At 34.2% G+C, this 22133-nt stretch overlaps 1 long non-coding RNA gene across 1 annotated transcript; it reads right to left on the reverse strand.

The window, feature by feature from the left end:
• Nucleotides 1-10944: 10944 nt before the first annotated feature.
• On the reverse strand, nucleotides 10945-20833 carry LOC128295543 (uncharacterized). Its single transcript, XR_008286045.1, has 3 exons — nucleotides 20675-20833; nucleotides 19495-19758; nucleotides 10945-11223 (listed from the first exon to the last, which is right to left on the reverse strand). It is a non-coding gene; the product is annotated as an uncharacterized LOC128295543 (long non-coding RNA).
• Nucleotides 20834-22133: the final 1300 nt, after the last annotated feature.

Raw genomic sequence — 22133 nt, forward strand, 5'->3', positions numbered from 1 at the left:
TAAAACCCTGTTCCGAAACCGAATACAGGTTAGGGGTGTTACAGGCATGATCTGTTAACTATTTAGTAAGGTTACCTAATAGATCAGCTGTTTTGGATAGGAAGAACGTGGAACAAACCTTATGCCTAACAACCCCAAGAAGTCATCAAGGTGTGAATTAACCCAAAATTGGTATGGCCTATCCGTGAACACCTTTATCTTAAGCTAGTCTAGTCTGTGAGGTCGAAAGGTAAGTAGTTCTTGATGACTCATTATGTTAGTGGAAGATCGAAAGATCCTACTAGGGAAACTACTAGTTGATTGATGAAGAACCCGAAATGACAGTTGATGTATATTACTGAAGCAAGCAAATCATCCATAATCAAGATTTGATTTATTATCCCTTTCTATCTCTTAAAGTCTATTTCTTTTATGTTATTTTGTCTGTTTTATTATTAAACCTTAAAAATCCTTTATTTTATATTTTTGTACTATAACTAATTTAAAATTACTAATTAGATCTTTTAGTATTTATGTTAGAATTGATCTGGCACTAGCCTCCCTTGGGTACGATCCTCGGAGTACTCACCTACTTTAATGTAAAACTATATTACAGCTCAACCCGTATACTTGTAGAAACTGCCTTGTTTTTTTTATATTTTATTACACTATTCACACTCTGGACGTTAGTACGTCAGAGGTGGTAAAAAACTGAGATAAAATTTTGTATATTAATGTATTTTAATAGACTTACGAGTAGTCTAGGGATTAATTTCATTTAAATTTCTTAAAAAAATTATTTTGAACACTTTGAAATTTAAGATGATGGGCCGAAATAGAGTCAGTGTTGCAGTACCGATTACAAGTTCATGGAATCGAGCAATTCAGCTTGATGTCATGACAAAGCAATCAGTATATGCCACAGTTTAAAATTTTCCAAGTGTGTCTGGTTCACAACGGTATGTGCAAGTCTATACAGTCGTTATCAAGTAATAAGTAAGTATAAGAATTAACGTCTCCAAAGGGACTATGTTTAAATCGATAATTGTAAAATTACTATTCTCAAGTTGTTTAAGAAAACACACAATAATTTTGAGTGATAGATGTTAGATTAAATTAATTTACTGAATGGAAGTTAACCTAAATACAAATGAAATGAAATGCAAGGTGATGATTTAGCAGTAATTTCACAAGTTTAACAACGATAACATGAATAAGCTAGAATAATTGCAACACTTGACTTAATTCATTTTTCATCATGCTTGACAATGTTCCGGAAAAATTCCATGGCAACTCGATCATTCATTAACTTGGAATCTAATATAAGTACTTTCAAAATCTTATACATAGAAAAACATGTATATATCTATGTCCATATTTAACTAAGGATTCCTTAGAATTTATGTGAAGTAATAGGGACGAGCTAGGTTTGAAACAATTTAATCACATAAACCTAAAAGTTATGCAAAGTAATAGAGCTCTTTCGAGTTTTTACAAACCTTAAATTTAATCGGGTTAGGATCTAAATTAAGCATGCACCTTCCAATTATTTTGTCCATTAATAACCATCTAGTTAGTATTGGTCAACTGATTCTAATGCATTCAAACATATTTTAATGCATGAAATACATAAATGATTTTAATTGGAATTCTGAACAACTGAGGCACATAACATTATAAACATGAATCAAATGAACTTCATCAAATTAATGCATTCATTCCAGCTAAAACAAAATTAAGTCATCATTTTCAACAGAAAAACATCAAAACAATTTGCAAACATGTTGAATAACTAAGAACAAAATTAAAGAATAGGTAAGAAGAAACTCTTGATGATTTCAACGATTCTCCGAAGACCGATCGTGGGGGCTTTCTCAAATTCTCATGATTTCTCCTTTTCAAATTTCTCCTCAAGGCGTCTTACCAAAAGTGTTTTTCCTCAAGGGAAAATGCTAGCTACAGAAAATAGGGAAATTGGAATACTTATGCGTGGAAGAGAGAAAGAAAGTGAGTTGATGGAAAATTAAAGAATGAATGAAGGATGAGTGAATGATGATTGGAATGATAGATGAAAGGTGGTATTTGTAGTAAAGGAGTAGCATGGGAGTTCGCTAAAAATATCATGGAAATATTTGGAATTGCTCCCTTGCTTGGCCGGCCATGAATTATGGAGAGTGGGTTGATTTTTTCTTGATTTTTTTTCTTGATTCTTCCTTCATTTGTGGTATGGTTTGGGTGACAATCAAGGTGGAAGTTATGGGCTAATTTGTGATTTCTAGGGGGAAGTTAGGGGCTAATTTGTGATTTCTTTGGACATGTGGGGACTTTCGAATTAATTATCCCAAAGCTAATTTGGGCCGCTCTCATGCCTTTTCCAAATTTGGGCCATTCTCCCCCCTTATTGGTCTGTTTTAACAACCTAATTGAAAATAGACTTCATTCTTTTCAGCAACCATCTTCCTAGTTAGGTTGAACTGATTTGTGAGTCCAATTGGTTAGCTTGTCATCCAAATGAAGTAGAAATTAACTTGTGTTCATGTGTGATATTATTTACTCCCACAGAATTAATTTAGTGGTCCAATTGTAGCAAATTGAATAAAAATTAACATGTAGCATAAATTAGCAAAAATATATAAAATTAATACTAAATTGTATACAATTGCAAACTTCACTCAAATTATGTCTAATGTCTTATTATGAATAAAAATGACTCAATTGGCTACCAACATGCTCAGGATTTCCATAAATTATAAGTAAAAAGGTGTTAAATAAATCTATATAATTTAAACGTATCACACCCCCAAACTTAATCCATTGCTCGTCCCGAGTAATGTTTCATGCATAGCAAAAATTTAGGGCAATCTTGCACAATATTTGCAAAGAATCAACTTTTCACATAACAATGCTGTAATAAATTTATGCTTTCAAACTCTTTTTTGCTAATAACTTGCTTGCATGCAGATATTATTTCAAAATATTTTGTTAAGTTCAAGAAAATGCTATCATAAGTCATAATTTGCATGCATCTCAAAGTCATATATAAAATTCACCATTCAATAAAATTTCCTTATCTAATTAAACAAACAATCCTAAGGTTAAATTATTTCTCCTCATATATTGCACTTAGTAATTTCTCTTCAATTATGTAGTCAACATGAGTATCAAAATCAATAGGTTAACCTACGTGGTTAGGCTCAAGGTAAGGGTAAAGAAAAGTGCTTTTTAGGCTAATTCATCTTAACCCTAACTTTGTTTTGGATCTTTTTGGGCTACAATCTTCCTGTTAATGGGTTTTAACACCCCCCAAACTTAATTTGAGACTTATGCTTAACAATACATTTCAACACTTAAGGAGAGATTTCTCTCTCTCTAGCCAAAACATCTTTTTGAAAATTTCCCCAAATTTTACTCATCAAGACAAGTATAGTTAAGAGTGGTGCAAGGTAGGGTAAACATTTAAAAGATGATAATATGGTAGCTTATTAAGTAGGTCAATAATAATAAAATAGGTTATATTGCTCAAACTAAGGTTTCAAGGGTTAAATTTATATGGTAAGCTTGAAAGGCACAAACGATCCAAAGAAAATGTGCCTAAATCATATTTAGATTCTCATGCCTCTTAGGATTTCGCCTCAAAAATGTTACTAAGACAATTCTAAAGGCTTAAACCTTCATGGATGTCTATTTATAAGGAGAATAAGTTTTCATGGGAAAGACTATATAAAACTAATGAAAATACAAGCATATCATAACTAATCTAGCATATAACTAAAAATTAAACACAATCAGAAATTATACTCGCATATGGGCTAACTTATTAAAAAAAATTGTTTCTGGCATCAATTTGTTTCAACATATTTATGTGAAAATTGAAAAATTTTATAAATCATACAAGATTGACTCTTGCCCCTCCCCCCCAATTTAAAAAGAAACAACGTCCTCATTACAAAATAACAAAGTAGTGGATGAAAATTGTACACCAAGTAGGACTTAAAAAGAGAGGTGAGTCATGAAGACTGCTTAAGTACCAAGTCTTTCTTGAAAAGTGCAATATTTAGACATGTACATTCACATTGCCACACTACTATGTTCTTTGCTAGAGAACAAAATTAATAGAAGGTATTGGCTTAGTTTATTCATGAATTGCAAATTATTGAACTTTATTATGCATAAAATAAAATATTCCTAAAATAAATAAATTTCTTAAAAGCAATACTAAGAAAAAGAAATCCCCCTTTTTATTAATCTAAATCATCACCCTTGTTTTGCTCATTTACCTTATTGTTCTCGCTTGTATTTATGTCATCTTCTTTCTATGATTCGAAGATATGATCTAGGAACTCAGGAATGAAACTATTAGAGATATTTTTAAAAGTATTTCTTATGGAATCATCTCTAACTTTTGCATACTTCCAATAAGCCTATTGTTGGTTATGGATAAATTTCCACATATCTATCATAGTTAAAAATTTTGATTTCTTCATAGTATTTAAAAAGGTGGGCATTGGAATGGTCAACTCATGATTAACACTTAGCTCAACCGGTTCAACAATATTTGGTTCCACTCTCGGTTTAGGGTTGTTTGGTTCGCCTTTAGATTCTGCTTCTTCAGTTTCATTTACTAAGTCATCTTCTGGTTCAGATTGGGTTGACGACTCATCAGATTCTGGTTTGTTCAGTTCATTCAGCTCAATTTGGTTCAACTGTTCAACATTCTCCACTAACCTTTCAAGATCATGTTTTGTTGTGCAACCTTGAAGATAACGACCCTTCAAGTTCGCCTTTGATTTAACTTAGGCTCACAAACATAGTGAAGTAATCAATGATGGAAAGTAGGCACATCCTACCTTTTTCGTAGCACAATCTTGGATTTCATTGAGAATAATTTTTCCCAACATTGATTGACTTCTCTGTAACAATTGCATAAAAAAAAGCATTCGTTCCATTGAGATAATAGAACTATGTGAGATAGGCATGACGCTATATCGAACAAAGTAGAACCATACCTTAGCCACTGGTTTTAGGTATTCCCTTCGGTAGGAATGACTACCGTATTTTCTTATATTCCATTGGGATTCTGTATTTGCAACAACATTAAGTACTTGTTGAAGAAATTCCAAGTTGATATTTGTAACACCCTACACCCGACCTGATCGCTGGGTCTGAGTTATAGGTTGTCACATTCATTGCCAGAGCGACTATAATTAATTTTATTCAACTTTAAATCATTGTAAGGTTTAGTTCAATCAAACGAACCTTAAGCATAATAACCAACCATTTAGAGGATTTATACAAGCTTACAAAAACTCCAAGAACAAATCTGAGGTTGAATAGGGACCAAACATCCATCATATGAAACCAAAATCAACAGAAGAATCCAATGAAGAACAAACCAAACTAGACTCAACTAGTTACATGCCAACTTAGAATAAAAATCGAATATAAAAATGTTGACGAGTTCGGGATTGTTGACTGGATCTGTAACGACCCAATAGTCAGGGGTATCAAAAAGTGCATTCTCGGGACTCTATTCTTATAAATTAGACTCGTAAATATTTATTAAAATATTTAAGAAGTTAGTTGTGTAGTTAATTAGGTTTCAGTTAAGTGAATTTGCATGAATTAAGAGTTATTATAGTTTAAGGACTAAATCGTGTATAAGGTAAAAGTTGAATTATATATGAAAGAATAATTAAAGGGTCAATGTAGTAATTATACCTATATTATAATAATTAAATTTAAAATATAAAATCTTAATAATTAAGTAAATGTAGATATATTATATAATAATAATTAAATTATAATAAAACAAAATAGGTATAAAAAAAAAGAACATACAAACTAAGAAAGAAAAAGAAAGAAAGAAAAAGAAAGAAGAAAAGAAGGAGACACACAGCCTTAGGGCTCCAAATTGTTCAAATTTCAATTGGTTAGTCAATTTAGTTCCTTTTCTTGTAATTTTTATATTGTTGGTATCCCGGTACCTTGGGTTACTCAACCCATGTTGAAATTTTAGCAATTATTGGGTTTTTAAGTGTTGTCAATGTTGAATAATTTTAGTATTAGGGATTAAATTGATAGATTTTTTTAAGTTAGAAATGGAAAATGATTAAACTATAAAAGAAATAGTAAAATTTGAGTATTAGGGACTAAATTGTGAAAATTTTAAAATTTAGGGATTTAAGTGAAAATAGAGATTTAAATTTCGTTTAAAGTGGAATTTGTATGAAAATATAGAATTAAATGTGAAGAATAAAAAATTAGTCTCGGTTTAGGGACTAAATTGGAATTTAGGAAAATTTGAGAAAAAATATTCAATATTCAATATTCAATATGAAATTGAAATTTTATTGTATTGATGAATTTTAATTTTTTTAATTCCGTAGCTAAGGTCATATCGAAATCTTCGACTAAAAAGGGGAAAGATAAAATCGACATCGAATAGCTCAAAATTTCTGGTTTGTATTTCTACAATCTGAACTTAGTTGTTAATTGTTATAATTCAATTTAATGCATATGGTAAATGTTGAGGTGAGTAATTGGCTTTTTGATAATTCACTACAGGAAAATAGGGCTTTAGCGGCATTTTTAGCAGCGCTTTATCAAAAAATGCCGCAAAAATTGTAAAACACAGAGCAATAGCGGTGTTTTACCAAAAACGCCGCTAAAAACTGAGCAATAGTGGCTTTTTTGTTAAAACGCCGCTACAAACAGAGAAATAGTGGCACTTTTGGTAAAACGCCGCTAAAAGACAGAGCATAACGCCGCTAAAAGTCATATAACTCTTAAAATCTTAAACCCTAAAAAAATCATAAGCACTACTTTATAACCCCTAAAATAGTAAACCCCTAAATCCTAACAAACCCTAAACACTAAACTATAACCCTTAAAACCCTAAACGTCGCAATAGGTGCCTTTTTAGCGGCGCTAGGTTATAAACGCCGCTAATGTTAAATTATTTTGTTCAAAACTTCATCGTTTAGCTCTCTTATTTTTTACCCACACCTGATACAGTTAACATTTTCTCCATTTTTCCCCAGTTCTATCTCCCCCTTCTTCCTCATCCTAAATCCCTAAAGTATTATCACCCATTCCCAAATTCGACATCCAAATCCCTAACGAATTTAATAATAATAAAAAAGTAATTTTAACAATTAAACTTAAATTTAGAAATTTGAAACATAGAGGAATTAAATTCTTAAGAATAGAAATATAATGACTAAATTTTAATTTTACGAAAGTACAAATACTTATCTCATATTTTAGCTTTTACTGATTAAGTGGTTTAGTATTCAATTTGTTAAAGTATGTTAAGAGAATTACTTTTTCTTTTTAAGATTTAACACTCCTATGCGAGAAGATATTATTTGACTCAGATATTTATTAGAAGTTTATATAAAAATTAATTTAAAAGTCTATATAAAAATTAATTGTTATTTTGGTTATAATCATAAAGTTAATTGTGTTGCAATTTTATTATAAAAAATATTTGTTAAAAATGAAAAAATTAAAATACTATTATTTAAAATAATTTTAAAGTTTTTGGGTATATGACTTATTGTTTTTTAATTTATATATTAAATAAATTCTTATATAATAGTAAAAGAGATAGTCTTAATTTTAAAATATTGAATTAATTATCATTATAGTTTAAGATTTATGGCTTAGGGTATATGATTTAGGGTTTAAAATTTAAGAGTTACTATTTTAAGGTTTATGGATTATGAATTATGGGTTTATGGATTATGGTTTATAGTTTATGGTTTAAGGGTTGGGGTTTAAGGTTTAGGTGTTAGGGGTTAGGGGTTAGGGGTTAAGGGTTATGGGTTATGGGTTTAAGGGTTATGTTGTATGATTTAGGGTTTAGGGATAAAAGTTAAGGGTTTAGGTTTAGATTAGTTAATTAGTATTTTTAATTTATATATTAAATAATTTCTTATATATTCGTAAAAGAGATAATATTAAATTTAAGATATTAAAATTATGATTATAGTTTAATTTATTTAAGAGATATAGATAAACTTTATATATATTTAGGATTTAACTTGATTTGTTAAATGATGAAATTTTATGTAATCAATTAATGCTTTTATATTTAAAATATTTAATCTAAACAATTTGATATATAAAAATATATAAAAAATTCAAATTTTATCTAATTATTTTAAATATTACTTAAATTTTTAAAAAAAATATTTAAAATTAATATAAAAGATATAATAATTCAATATAAAAATTATAAAAAAGTCAAACATTAGCGGCGTTTATGATAAGAACACCGCAAAAGGTAAGCAATAGCGGCGTTTATGATAAAAACGCTGTAAAAAAGTAATTTATTTTAAATAAAACGGTGCCGTTTTGATATAATACGCGGCTAAATTTTAGTTTTGATTGAAACGACGCCGTTTTATTTCTCTCCCCCCAAATTCCCTTCTTTCCCGATTCCACTTTCTTTCTTAGCCATTTTCAACCTGTACTTCTATTTCTCTCCCCCGATTCCCTTTTCTTTCCCAATTCCCTTTTCTTTCTCAGCCTTTCTCAGCCTAAGCCATTTCACCCCATTGCAAACCCGAAACCCTCATTTTCCCCAAAATCATAATTTCCCCTAAACCCTAAAATTTCCCCAAATCAAACCCATTTGCTGTCTCCCTCTCTCTTTTCGATCGACAGGTATTATAATTTTCTAATCAAACCCAAAGCTCCTTCTTTCATTTTGATTTCATTGCAGCAAGCAAGCCGTTTATTTTCGATTTTATTTCGACTTCGATTTCACTTCTGTTTTATTTTTGCAGCAAGCAGAAAGATTAGGGGATTTCATTTTGAAATCAAACCCGATTGAAGGCTACCTTTGGCGAGTCCATCAAATCAAGGTACTCTCATTTACTTGTTCTTTTGAGCCCTAGACTTTAGCATGCTGACATTGGTAATCTTAGATTGTTGTGCTTCTCTCTCTTTTCGGGGTTTTGGGGCTGTTTGGGGCTGTTAACAATGCTCTGTTAAAATCGATGATATGCTCACTGCAAGGCGCCTTGTTTCAAGAAATCAAGCATTCAAGGGCAAGTAATATAGTTTGGTTCATCATGATTCCTTTTTCTTTCCTTTAAACACGTTTTTTCCCCTTGATTTTCATTGCTCTGTAATTTTTATTCAGTATTTTTTTTTGGGGGGGGGATAAGTTCTTAGCGTTTTCATTATCAAAGAAAGCATTTAGCCTGTTAAAATCAAGCAGTTTCAGAAGAATATGTATAGAGTCTTCCATTCTCATTCTTTAATCCTTGATAAATGAATGCACAAAAACCATTGCTTTAGGATAATCAATAGTATATCGGTAGTTATGTTAATTTTGTCTTGGTATTGTTATATGATGCTAATAATATGTTTTTGCATTATCATTTTGAATTTTTTCCCCCAAATTTTCGTGTATATAGGTTATTTTCAACTTCTCTGATAATATATATGGTATTCACATACAAATATATTTTTCTTTACTGTAAACATTAGTATTCCAATATCGGGAAAAAAAAACATAAGCATTCAAGTATTATATATAGGATAAGCAAAATAAACATAAAAACAAAATATATATGTACAGTTTTATGTAACCATTTAACTTAAAAGATCTAAGGGCACATCTGGGGGATATAATGGTCGACCACAGCCTCCAACAGATTCACGAGCCATGATATTATTGTATGTTAATAGTGAAAGCATTTTGAGTTTGTATTATTTATTGAGTCCATAATTTTTGTGATGCATTTATAGAATATGTACGGGTTTAATCATTAATGCTTGTGGTATTTTTACTTTTTTTACTAACGCTAAAATAGAAGAGTTTAAACCATTAGTGTTTATTTGGATAAAAGAAATAAATAATAGCTTCAACCATTTCCCATTCGAAAATGAATAAAAGATTACTATATGGTTTATTGTTAATATAAGCTAGCTTTCCTCTTTGCTTGAAAGAATGAACAACCATAACAAACTATTTTCAAAGAGTGTTGTGTTATATAATAATTAATTATCTCTTGATTGATGAGCAAAGTCTTCTAGTGCTTGATTGCTTAATTCTATGTAATGTTTGATGTTAATTTAAATTTTTTATTTTGGTGGAATGTATTTTGATTATGAGTTAATAATCAATTTTAGTTATTAATACTTAGATGTGTATTATTTATAAGTGTAATTGTATTTGTATTCGTAAATATATTTATAATTTTAAAAAATACTCGGACTTTTTATTTCCTAAAAAGAACAAATTTTCTCCAAAGTTGTATTCAGTAAATATATTTATAGTTTCATTTATTTACCAAGATTTTTGCTGTTACACTTATAATAACATTTGATATTTAGATATATATTTTTAAATTTCGAGTTAACAAGTATAGTATATTAATAATATTCTTTAAAATGATAATATATATTTGATCTAGAACTCATATATATTTGTTAATGTTGACAGTTGGTCAAGAATTTTGGGTTTACGTCTGCTGCATCGCCTTCGGTAGTCCTCTGTATCGTCGTTGGCAGCTCTCTGCTACATCTCCATCGGCATCCCTCTTCTACATCTCTGTCGGCATCCCTCTGCTGCTTCTCCAGTTTTCTGCCATCCAATTTGCTTAGTGTAGCACCCCAAACCCGGCCCAGAAGTTATGACCGGATCCGGAATGCCACATCAAAAACTTTAAAAAAAATTTTCCATTCTAAGTCCAGAAAATCGTACTTGATGTTCAAAAGATTAATTCATTAAGGGTTAAAGTGAATGGAAGTCACACACCGTAGGAAACCGGAAAAGAGGTGGTGAGTCCATCGATCGCTAAGTACAAGCTCCTTCGGATCCAATCCTAGACATGCATACCGCCATTGCCACACCTTAACGTCATGGATATTTCTAAGAAACCGATTTGATTAAGTCATTTTTAGGAAAAGTGATTAATTTTGGAAAATACTTTCATTGCGAAAGCTTTGCTTGTTGTCTTGTTATTTTGAAATCAATTGTTGTTGTTTTTTTTTTTTGAAAACGTGCCGTAAAGCTATCCAATTTCAACAGTTAAAATAAGTAATACCTATCTTAGTAATACATACTAAAACCATCAAAAATAAATAAGCGGCCTTATTACATTTAAAAACCCAAATCTCAACGTAAATAATAGGATGTCCAGTTCACCAGAAGAAAACCAAACTTTCAGAACGGGTGGCCACTCCGAATTCCCTCACAGCTCCAAGCCCACTATGGTTGGGGATTACCTGCGTGGATGAAAATAAAAGGGGTGAGTTTGGGGAAACTCGATGTGTAAAATAACCCAACCATAGTCTAAATCACTCAACCCACGTAAATGAATAAGTTGGCCTTAGCCGAGCAATGTAATTGAATAAAGCCCATAGGCCTATAATGAACGAGCAGATATTACATGTTTATGCGTAAACCCAACCATATCCAACCGTATACACCCCGTACCAACCTTACACCGTGTGGGGAGACAACTCGACCCACCCAACCGCTACACACCACGTAATTTGCAGCATGGTCGCGAGCGTATAATGTGACAGAGTCACCAGATCTGAATAATCGTGGCGAGCCACCGTATCAGATATATGTGGCGAGCCACCAGATCGATATTTGTGGCATAGCTACCGTAACGCTTCCTCCATAATATAACCCATGTCCCCATGCAACAAATATATAATCATGGCATCCATCATACGTAATCAAATCGCTATGCTTTTCAATCAAAATTAACCCTACGGGTATAACGGTAATTTTGCACCTAGGGGTATAACAAATAATTTTCCATACATAGGGTATTATAGTAATTTAGCTACTTTTAGGGTTTTCATGCATATCCTAACTATTTACGTACTATCGTAACACTTACCGCAAGATACTTATCAATTGGGCCGTTGGCCCATGAACTGATCTTTGGCCCATTAAGCCCAAATTATCAAAATGTACGAAATCGCAGCATCTTGCGGTTTATTACTTTAGATTACCAAATATACAAACCCAACTATTTTACGAGCATTCGACACTCGCAAATTCCCAAAATACCGACTTTTCTCGCATTTCGCTTTTGCCAATCTAGTCTATGAGAGGGTGTCGATTACACACTTGTTTGCGACGATATGCTTTGAGATCCACACACGAACCGCCTACAATTAGATTACTAACACGTTAATCTAACTATTCAAATACAAACTACGTATTAAACCCTTAAAATATTCGGCCAACCACACCTACAGATCATAGTAAACTTATAAGAAATCAATAAGCAACTCATTAACAAATTTTTGTCAATGTTTACCACATAATCATAATTTCACTGCAAGCTGTCTTCCTGAGCAACAGTCACTAAATTATTTATAACTGGAGCTACGAAACTCCAAATCAAGTGCCGTTAATTTTCCCTAAAAATAGACTCATATATCTTCTATCCATAAAATTTTCAGAATTTTTGGTATGGCCAATCAATACCAGATTTTTCTTAAAGTTTCCCATGTTTCACTGTTTGACTAATCTGACCACTCTTCATTACGAATCAAATTTCTCATTGTACAGAATTCAAAATATGTTCTTGTTTATTTCATTAGAAACTGGACTCAATACGATTTAATTACATAATTTATTCAGCTTCTAATTCATCTCCCACAATTTATGGTGATTTTCCAAAGTCACATTACTGCTGCTGTCCCAAGCAGATTTATTACCAAATCACTCTTTCACACATACCTTGCATGCATGTTATTTAAACATGTATATCACCAATCAATCATCACATATCTATGATTTTACTTAAGTATAATCTCCATTTCATCATTTTAAAGCACAACATGTTAGCTGATTTTTCCCATTAACATCTAAGGCACATGCATGCTCATTTGTTTGGCTCAACTTCACCTATCTTCCATTTTTCATCAAAAGAACATGAAACAACAACCATTTCCTTCATTTTAATTCATGACTAAATGCTCACAACACAACTAAAAATCAAAATATGCTTCAAGAGTTAAGGTAGAATCAAGAAGAACTCATGAACCTCAAAATAGAAGCAAGGTACCAATAACTTACCTTCAATTTTCCTCCTCCTAATGACCGAATACTCAAACGCTTTCTCCTCTCCTTTCTCTTCTCTAACTTTCAGCTATGATGAACAAAGATGGACAAAACTTTGTTCTTTTCACCCCTTTTTCTTTTAATAAAACTTCATATTTCATCCATTTAATTCTTTAATACAAATGACATGAAATTCTTATCATGAAACATTTACCTAACCCATTATCATGGAACATTTACCTAACCCATTATCATGGAACATTTACCTAACCTATTATCATGGAACATTTACCTAACCTATTATCAATTTGTACCATAAATTATGGATATCAAGTGTACATTTTGCCTACAACAACATGATGGCTAGCCACTTCATGTAAAATGGGTGGTTTGTCATGCAAATCCTCCTATTTTGCACTCCTATTTATTTGGCCACTTCAATTTAGCCTATAGCATTTTCAAACATTTTCACATAGGTCCTATTTCATAATTTCACTCCCTTTGTCTTATGGAACAAAAATTAACTAAAATTACGGGTTCTATCTTAAGCTTGGGCCTTCTAGAGGCCCACTAACATAATTAAACCTATGCCAACATTCACGAATTCACGAAAATTGGGGCGTTATAACTCTACCCTCCTTAAAGAAATTTCGTCCTCAAAATTTACCTAATCCAAACAGATGAGGGTATTGTTGTTGCATCGTCTCTTCGGCTCCCAAACTCAGAAGTTTCCCCTTCCTTAACTTGTTGAAAACGAGCGACCAAAGACTCATCGTTCAACTGTTTTTCCTTAATCTGATCCACCCAGGTTGGCCTCACTTGCAACTCAGCCAAAAGACTTCCATCATCATACAGACTCGAGACGAGCAAACATTGCTCTCGGATCGAATCTGATTCTCGACTTAGAGCATCGGCTACCACATTAGCCTTGCACAGGTGATACTCGATCGAACAGTCATAATCCTTAAGCAACTCAATCCATCTCCTTTGCCTAAGGTTCAGCTCCTTCCGAGTCAACAAATACATGAGACTCTTATGGTCGTGTATATAATACACCTTTCTCCGCACAAGTAATGTCTCCAAATCTTAAGTGCAATTATCATGCGCCAACTCTAAATCATGAGTCAAATAGTTTCCCTCATGAGGCTTAAAGTCACTAAATTATTTATAACTGGAGCTACGAAACTCCAAATCAAGTGCCGTTAATTTTCCCTAAAATAGACTCATATATCTTCTATCCATAAAATTTTCAGAATTTTGGTATGGCCAATCAATACCAGATTTTTCTTAAAGTTTCCCATGTTTCACTGTTTGACTAATCTGACCACTCTTCATTACGAATCAAATTTCTCATTGTACAGAATTCAAAATATGTTCTTGTTTATTTCATTAGAAACTGGACTCAATACGATTTAATTACATAATTTATTCAGCTTCTAATTCATCTCCCACAATTTATGGTGATTTTCCAAAGTCACATTACTGCTGCTGTCCCAAGCAGATTTATTACCAAATCACTCTTTCACACATACCTTGCATGCATGTTATTTAAACATGTATATCACCAATCAATCATCACATATCTATGATTTTACTTAAGTATAATCTCCATTTCATCATTTTAAAGCACAACATGTTAGCTGATTTTTCCCATTAACATCTAAGGCACATGCATGCTCATTTGTTTGGCTCAACTTCACCTATCTTCCATTTTTCATCAAAAGAACATGAAACAACAACCATTTCCTTCATTTTAATTCATGACTAAATGCTCACAACACAACTAAAATCAAAATATGCTTCAAGAGTTAAGGTAGAATCAAGAAGAACTCATGAACCTCAAAATAGAAGCAAGGTACCAATAACTTACCTTCAATTTTCCTCCTCCTAATGACCGAATACTCAAACGCTTTCTCCTCTCCTTTCTCTTCTCTAACTTTCAGCTATGATGAACAAAGATGGACAAAACTTTGTTCTTTTCACCCCTTTTTCTTTTAATAAAACTTCATATTTCATCCATTTAATTCTTTAATACAAATGACATGAAATTCTTATCATGAAACATTTACCTAACCCATTATCATGGAACATTTACCTAACCCATTATCATGGAACATTTACCTAACCTATTATCATGGAACATTTACCTAACCTATTATCAATTTGTACCATAAATTATGGATATCAAGTGTACATTTTGCCTACAACAACATGATGGCTAGCCACTTCATGTAAAATGGGTGGTTTGTCATGCAAATCCTCCTATTTTGCACTCCTATTTATTTGGCCACTTCAATTTAGCCTATAGCATTTTCAAACATTTTCACATAGGTCCTATTTCATAATTTCACTCCCTTTGTCTTATGGAACAAAAATTAACTAAAATTACCGGGTTCTATCTTAGCTTGGGCCTTCTAGAGGCCCACTAACATAATTAAACCTATGCCAACATTCACGTAATTCACGAAAATTGGGCGTTACAACTCTACCCTCCTTAAAGAAATTTCGTCCTCAAAATTTACCTAATCCAAACAGATGAGGGTATTGCTTGTTGCATCGTCTCTTCGCTCCCAAACTCGAAGTTTCCTTCCTTAACTTGTTGAAAACGAGCGACCAAAGACTCATCGTTCAACTGTTTTTCCTTAATCTGATCCACCCAGTTGGCCTCACTTGCAACTCAGCCAAAAGACTTCCATCATCATACAGACTCGAACGAGCAAACATTGCTCTCGGATCGAATCTGATTCTCGACTTAGAGCATCGGCTACCACATTAGCCTTGCTCGGGTGATACTCGATCGAATCAGTCATAATCCTTAAGCAACTCAATCCATCTCCTTTGCCTAAGGTTCAGCTCCTTCGAGTCAACAAATACATGAGACTCTTATGGTCGGTGTATATAATACACCTTTCTCCGCACAAGTAATGTCTCCAAATCTTAAGTGCAATTATCACTGCTGCCAACTCTAAATCATGAGTCAAATAGTTTCCCTCATGAGGCTTAAGCTATCGTGATGCATATGCAACCACCTTACCCTCTTGCATTAACACGTAGCCCAAACCCACGTGTGATGCGCCACTTTGCATAAAATCATTCCTGACTCGTGTGAATTAACACAAGTGCTTCAATCGAACTTTCTTCAACTTCTCAAAAGCTTCTGTTGTTTCTTAGTCCATACAAACAGTACTCCTTTCCTTATGAGTTTTGTCAAAGGTGCTGCCATCACAAAAAAACCTTCCACAAACCTTCAGAGTATCCCGCCAATCCTAGAAAACTCCGTATTTCCGACACTGACCTAGGCGGCTTCCATTCTAAAATCGCTTCAATTTTTCGAGGGTCCACTTTAATCCCCTCAGCAGAGACCACATGTCCTAAGAAAGTTACCTCTCTCAACCAAAATTCACACCTGCTGAACTTCATAAAGAGTTCCTTCTCCCTTAATACTTACAGCACTATACGGAGATGCTCATCATGTTTCGTTTTAGTCTTAGAATATACCAGGATATCGTCAATAAAGACGACTACAAATTGATCTAAAAATGGTTGGAACACATGATTCATCAGATCCATAAACGCTGCAGGAGCGTTCGTTAGTCCAAATGGCATAACCAGAAACTCGTAATGACCATACCGAGTCCTGAATGTCGTCTTTTGGATATCTGCCTCCTTGACCCTTAACTGATGATATCCAGATCGGAGGTTGATCTTAGAAAATACAGAAGCTCCTCTAGGCTGGTCGAATAGATCATCAATCCTTGGCAGTGGATATTTATTCTTAATCATCAGTTTGTTCAACTGGAGATAATCAATGCACATCCGCATCGTACCATCCTTCTTTTTCACAAATAGCACCGGTGCTCCCCATGGAGACACGCTTGGCCTAATGAAGCCCCTATCCAACAACTCTTGAATTTGAGCCTTTAACTCCACTAACTCCTTCGGTGCCATCCTATACGGTGCGATGGACACGGGCGCCGTTCCCGGCAACAAGTCTATTCCAAACTCAACTTATCGATTCGGACGCAATCTTGGAAGCTCCTTCGGAAAAACATTTTGGAACTCCTTTACGGTCCTAACCTTATCCACTGTCAGTCCCTCCTCTTCCGACTGACTTACAAATACCAATTAGGCCTCACAACTTTTCTGAATCCACTTTTCCACTCTTAATGCCGACACCACATTGGACAAATAATCCCTTCTCTCACCTATCACCATAACCTCCTCATCCTTTGTAGTTCTTAACACCATTCGTTTAGCAGCACAATCCAGAGTCGCCTTATGCTTAACAAGCCAATCCATTCCCAGAATGAGGTCAAACTCTCCGAACGGTAACTCCATTAGATCTCCAGGAAAAAACCTTGCCTTGAGTTTCTAAGGGTACATTCCTATACAGTTTGTCTACCCTAACCGAGTGACCCAAGGGACTTAGTACAGATACCCCACTCACAATCTCCTCGAGAGCGGTCCAAGTCGTCCATAATCCGTTCTCGTGGCCTCCAACCAATATTCCGCCACATTCGGGGCTATACCAGACACGCCCTTAAAGATTTCCGTTCCGTTAGTCCCGAAGTCATTCAGAAATAGATCCCTAAATTTCGTTGCCCAAACTTGCTCCGGCAATCCTTTCCAGAACACGAAGCATTGCCTGTGACAGGGCATCATCCTCAGCACCGCGGTCTTGAGACTTTGCCTCTGTTGCCGGTGGTACCGGTGCATCCACCGTCGGTATATGTCTCGAAGATGAAGATCTCGCTCAAGCACTTCCTCGGCTCCGTCCACGGCCTCTTGTACTCATATCGTATTATCTTGATTACAAATTTTTATGCATCAATTAATATTCCAGTGTTTATTACAGATGTTTTATGAATCAGACAGTAGTTCAGAGTTTGTTTTTGTAGAATCGAAGTCTAGCTACAGTTTCAATCTCTTATCAGATTTTCCTATGGTTTCAGTATCATCCTATCTAGAGTGTCCTAGTAGGGTTTCATGATGCAGATAATTCAGGAAAATATTCAGAAAAATTCAGAATACTTACAGACTTGAGCCGGAGATTCGGAATGTCACCTTCTAAATATCTAAATTTTGAAAATCGCGTTTTTCGCAATCTTTATAAAATTTTCGATTTCGAAAATCTTTGTTTTTGTAAACCTATTCCACAGCCGAGTTGTTGCAACCTAGGCTCTGATACCACTAAATGTAGCACCCCAAACCCGGCCCAGAAGTTATGACCGGATCCGGAATGCCACATCAAAAACGTTAAAAAAAAAAATTTCATTCTAAGTTCAGAAAATCGTACTTGATGTTCAAAAGATTAATTCATTAAGGGTTAAAGTGAATGGAAGCTGTGCACCAGGTAGGAAACCGGAAAAGAGGTGGTGAGTCCATCGATCGCTAAGTACCAAGCTCCTTCTGGATCCAATCCTAGACATGCATACCGCCATTGCCACACCTTAACGTCATGGATATTTCTAAGAAACCGATTTGATTAAGTCATTTTTAGGAAAAGTGATTAATTTTGGAAAATACTTTCATTGCGGAAGCTTTGCTTGTTGTCTTGTTATTTTGAAATCAATTGTTGTTGTTTTTTTTTTTTGAAAACGTGCCCTAAAGCTATCCAATTTCAACAGTTAAAATAAGTAATACCTATCTTAGTAATACATACTAAAACCATCAAAAATAAATAAGCGGCCTTATTACATTTAAAAACCCAAATCTCAACGTAAATAATAGGATGTCCAGTTCACGAGAAGAAAACCAAACTTTCAGAACGGGTGGCCACTCAATTCCCTTACGACTCCAAGCCCACTATGGTTGGGGATTACTGCGTGGATGAAAATAAAAGGGTGAGTTTGGGAAACTCGTGTGTAAAATAATCCAACCATAGTCTAAATCAGCTCAACCCACGTAAATGAATAAGTTGGCCTTAGCCCGAATGTATTTCGAATAAAGCCCATAGGCCCATAATGTAGCGTAATGATATTACATGTTTATGTAGAAACCCAACCATATCCAACCGTATACACCCCCGTACCAACCTTACACCGTGTGGGGAGACAACTCGACCCACCCAACCGCTACACACCACAGAATTTGCAGCATGGCTGCCAGAACAGATAATGTGACAGAGTCACCAGATACAGATAATCGTGGCAGAGCCACCAGAACAGATATATGTGGCAGAGCCACCAGATCAGATATTTGTGGCATAGCCACCAGAACGCTTCCTCCATAATATAACCCATGTCCCCATGCAACAAATATATAATCATGGCATCCATCATACAGAATCAGATCGCTATGCTTTTCAGTCAAAATTAACCCTACGGGTATAACGGTAATTTTGCACCTAGGGGTATAACAGTAATTTTCCATACATAGGGGTATTATAGTAATTTAGCTACTTTTAGGGTTTTTATGCATATCCTAACTATTTACGTACTATCAGAACACTTATCGCGCATACTTACCGAATTGGGCCCGGTGGCCCATGAACCTGATCTTTGGCCCATTAAGCCCAAATTATCAAAATGTACGAAATCGCGCGTACTGCAGTTTATTACTTTAGATTACCAAATATACAAACCCAACTATTTTACGAGCATTCGCACACTCGCAAATTCCCAAAATACCGACTTTTCTGCATTTCGGCTTTTGCCAATCTAGTCTATGAGAGGGTGTCAGTTACACACCTGTTTGCGACGATATGCTGACGAGATCCACACACGAACCGCCTACAATTGGATTACTAACACGTTAATCTAACTATTCAAATACAAACTACGTATTAACCCCTTAAAATATTCGGCCAACCACACCTACAGATCATAGTAAACTTATAAGAAATCAATAAGCAACTCATTAACAAATTTTTGTCATTGTTTACCACATAATCATAATTTCACTGCAAGCTGTCTTCCTGAGCAACAGTCACTAAATTATTTATAACTGGAGCTACGAAACTCCAAATCAAGTGCCGTTAATTTTCCCTGAAAATAGACTCATATATCTTCTATCCATAAAATTTTCAGAATTTTTGGTATGGCCAATCAATACCAGATTTTTCTTAAAGTTTCCCATGTTTCACTGTTTGACTAATCTGACCACTCTTCATTACGAATCAAATTTCTCATTGTACAGAATTCAAAATATGTTCTTGTTTATTTCATTAGAAACTAGACTCAATACGATTTAATTACATAATTTATTCAGCTTCTAATTCATCTCCCACAATTTATGGTGATTTTTCAAAGTCACGTTACTGCTGCTGTCCCAAGCAGATTTATTACCAAATCACTCTTTCACACATACCTTGCATGCATGTTATTTAAACATGTATATCACCAATCAATCATCACATATCTATGATTTTACTTAAGTATAATCTCCATTTCATCATTTTAAAGCACAACATGTTAGCTGATATTTCCCTTTAACATCTAAGGCACATGCATGCTCATTTGTTTAGCTCAACTTCACCTATCTTCCATTTTTCATCAAAAGAACATGAAACAACAACCATTTCCTTCGTTTTAATTCATGACTAAATGCTCACAACACAACTAAAAATCAAAATATGGTTCAAGAGTTAAGGTAGAATCAAGAAGAACTCATGAACCTCAAAATAGAAGCAAGGTACCAATAACTTACCTTCAATTTTCCTCCTCCTAATGACCGAATACTCAAGAGCTTTCTCCTCTCCTTTCTCTTCTCTAACTTTCAGCTATGATGAACAAAGATGGACAAAACTTTGTTCTTTTCACCCCTTTTTCTTTTAATAAAACTTCATATTTCATCCATTTAATTCTTTAATACAAATGACATGAAATTCTTATCATGAAACATTTACCTAACCCATTATCATGGAACATTTACCTAACTCATTATCATGGAACATTTACCTAACCTATTATCATGGAACATTTACCTAACCTATTATCAATTTGTTAAATTATGGATATCAAGTGTACATTTTGCCTACAACAACATGATGGCTAGCCACTTCATGTAAAATGGGTGGTTTGTCATGCAAATCCTCCTATTTTGCACTCCTATTTATTTGGCCACTTCAATTTAGCCTATAGCATTTTCAAACATTTTCACATAGGTCCTATTTCATAATTTCACTCCCTTTTTCTTATGGAACAAAAATTAACTAAAATTACCGGGTTCTATCTTAAGCTTGGGCCTTCTAGAGGCCCACTAACATAATTAAACCTATGCCAACATTCACAGAATTCCCGAAAATTGGGGCGTTACAACTCTACCCTCCTTAAAGAAATTTCGTCCTCAAAATTTACCTAATCCAAACAGATGAGGGTATTGCTGTTGCATCGTCTCTTCTGGCTCCCAAACTCAGAAGTTTCCCCTTCCTTAACTTGTTGAAAACGAGCGACCAAAGACTCATCGTTCAACTGTTTTTCCTTAATCTGATCCACCAGTGTTGGCCTCACTTGCAACTCACCAAAAGACTTCCATCATCATACAGACTCGAGACGAGCAAACATTGCTCTCGGATCGAATCTGATTCTCGACTTAGAGCATCGGCTACCACATTAGCCTTGCACGGTGATACTCGATCGAACAGTCATAATCCTTAAGCAACTCAATCCATCTCCTTTGCCTAAGGTTCAGCTCCTTCTGAGTCAACAAATACATGAGACTCTTATGGTCAGTGTATATAATACACCTTTCTCCGCACAAGTAATGTCTCCAAATCTTAAGTGCAATTATCACTGCTGCCAACTCTAAATCATGAGTCAAATAGTTTCCCTCATGAGGCTTAAGCTATCGTGATGCATATGCAACCACCTTACCCTCTTGCATTAACACGTAGCTCAAACCCACGTGTGATGCGTCACTGTACACAGTAAAATCATTCCTAGACTCTGGCTGAATTAACACAAGTGCTTCAGTCAGAACTTTCTTCAACTTCTCAAAAGCTTCCTGCTGTTTCTTAGTCCATACAAACAGTACTCCTTTCCTTATGAGTTTTGTCAAAGGTGCTGCCATCACAAAAAAACCTTCCACAAACCTTCTGTAGTATCCTGCCAATCCTAGAAAACTCCGTATTTCCGACACTGACCTAGGCGGCTTCCATTCTAAAATC

Source organism: Gossypium arboreum, chromosome 7 (genome assembly GCF_025698485.1).
Source record: "Gossypium arboreum isolate Shixiya-1 chromosome 7, ASM2569848v2, whole genome shotgun sequence".
Lineage (NCBI taxonomy): Eukaryota > Viridiplantae > Streptophyta > Magnoliopsida > Malvales > Malvaceae > Gossypium > Gossypium arboreum.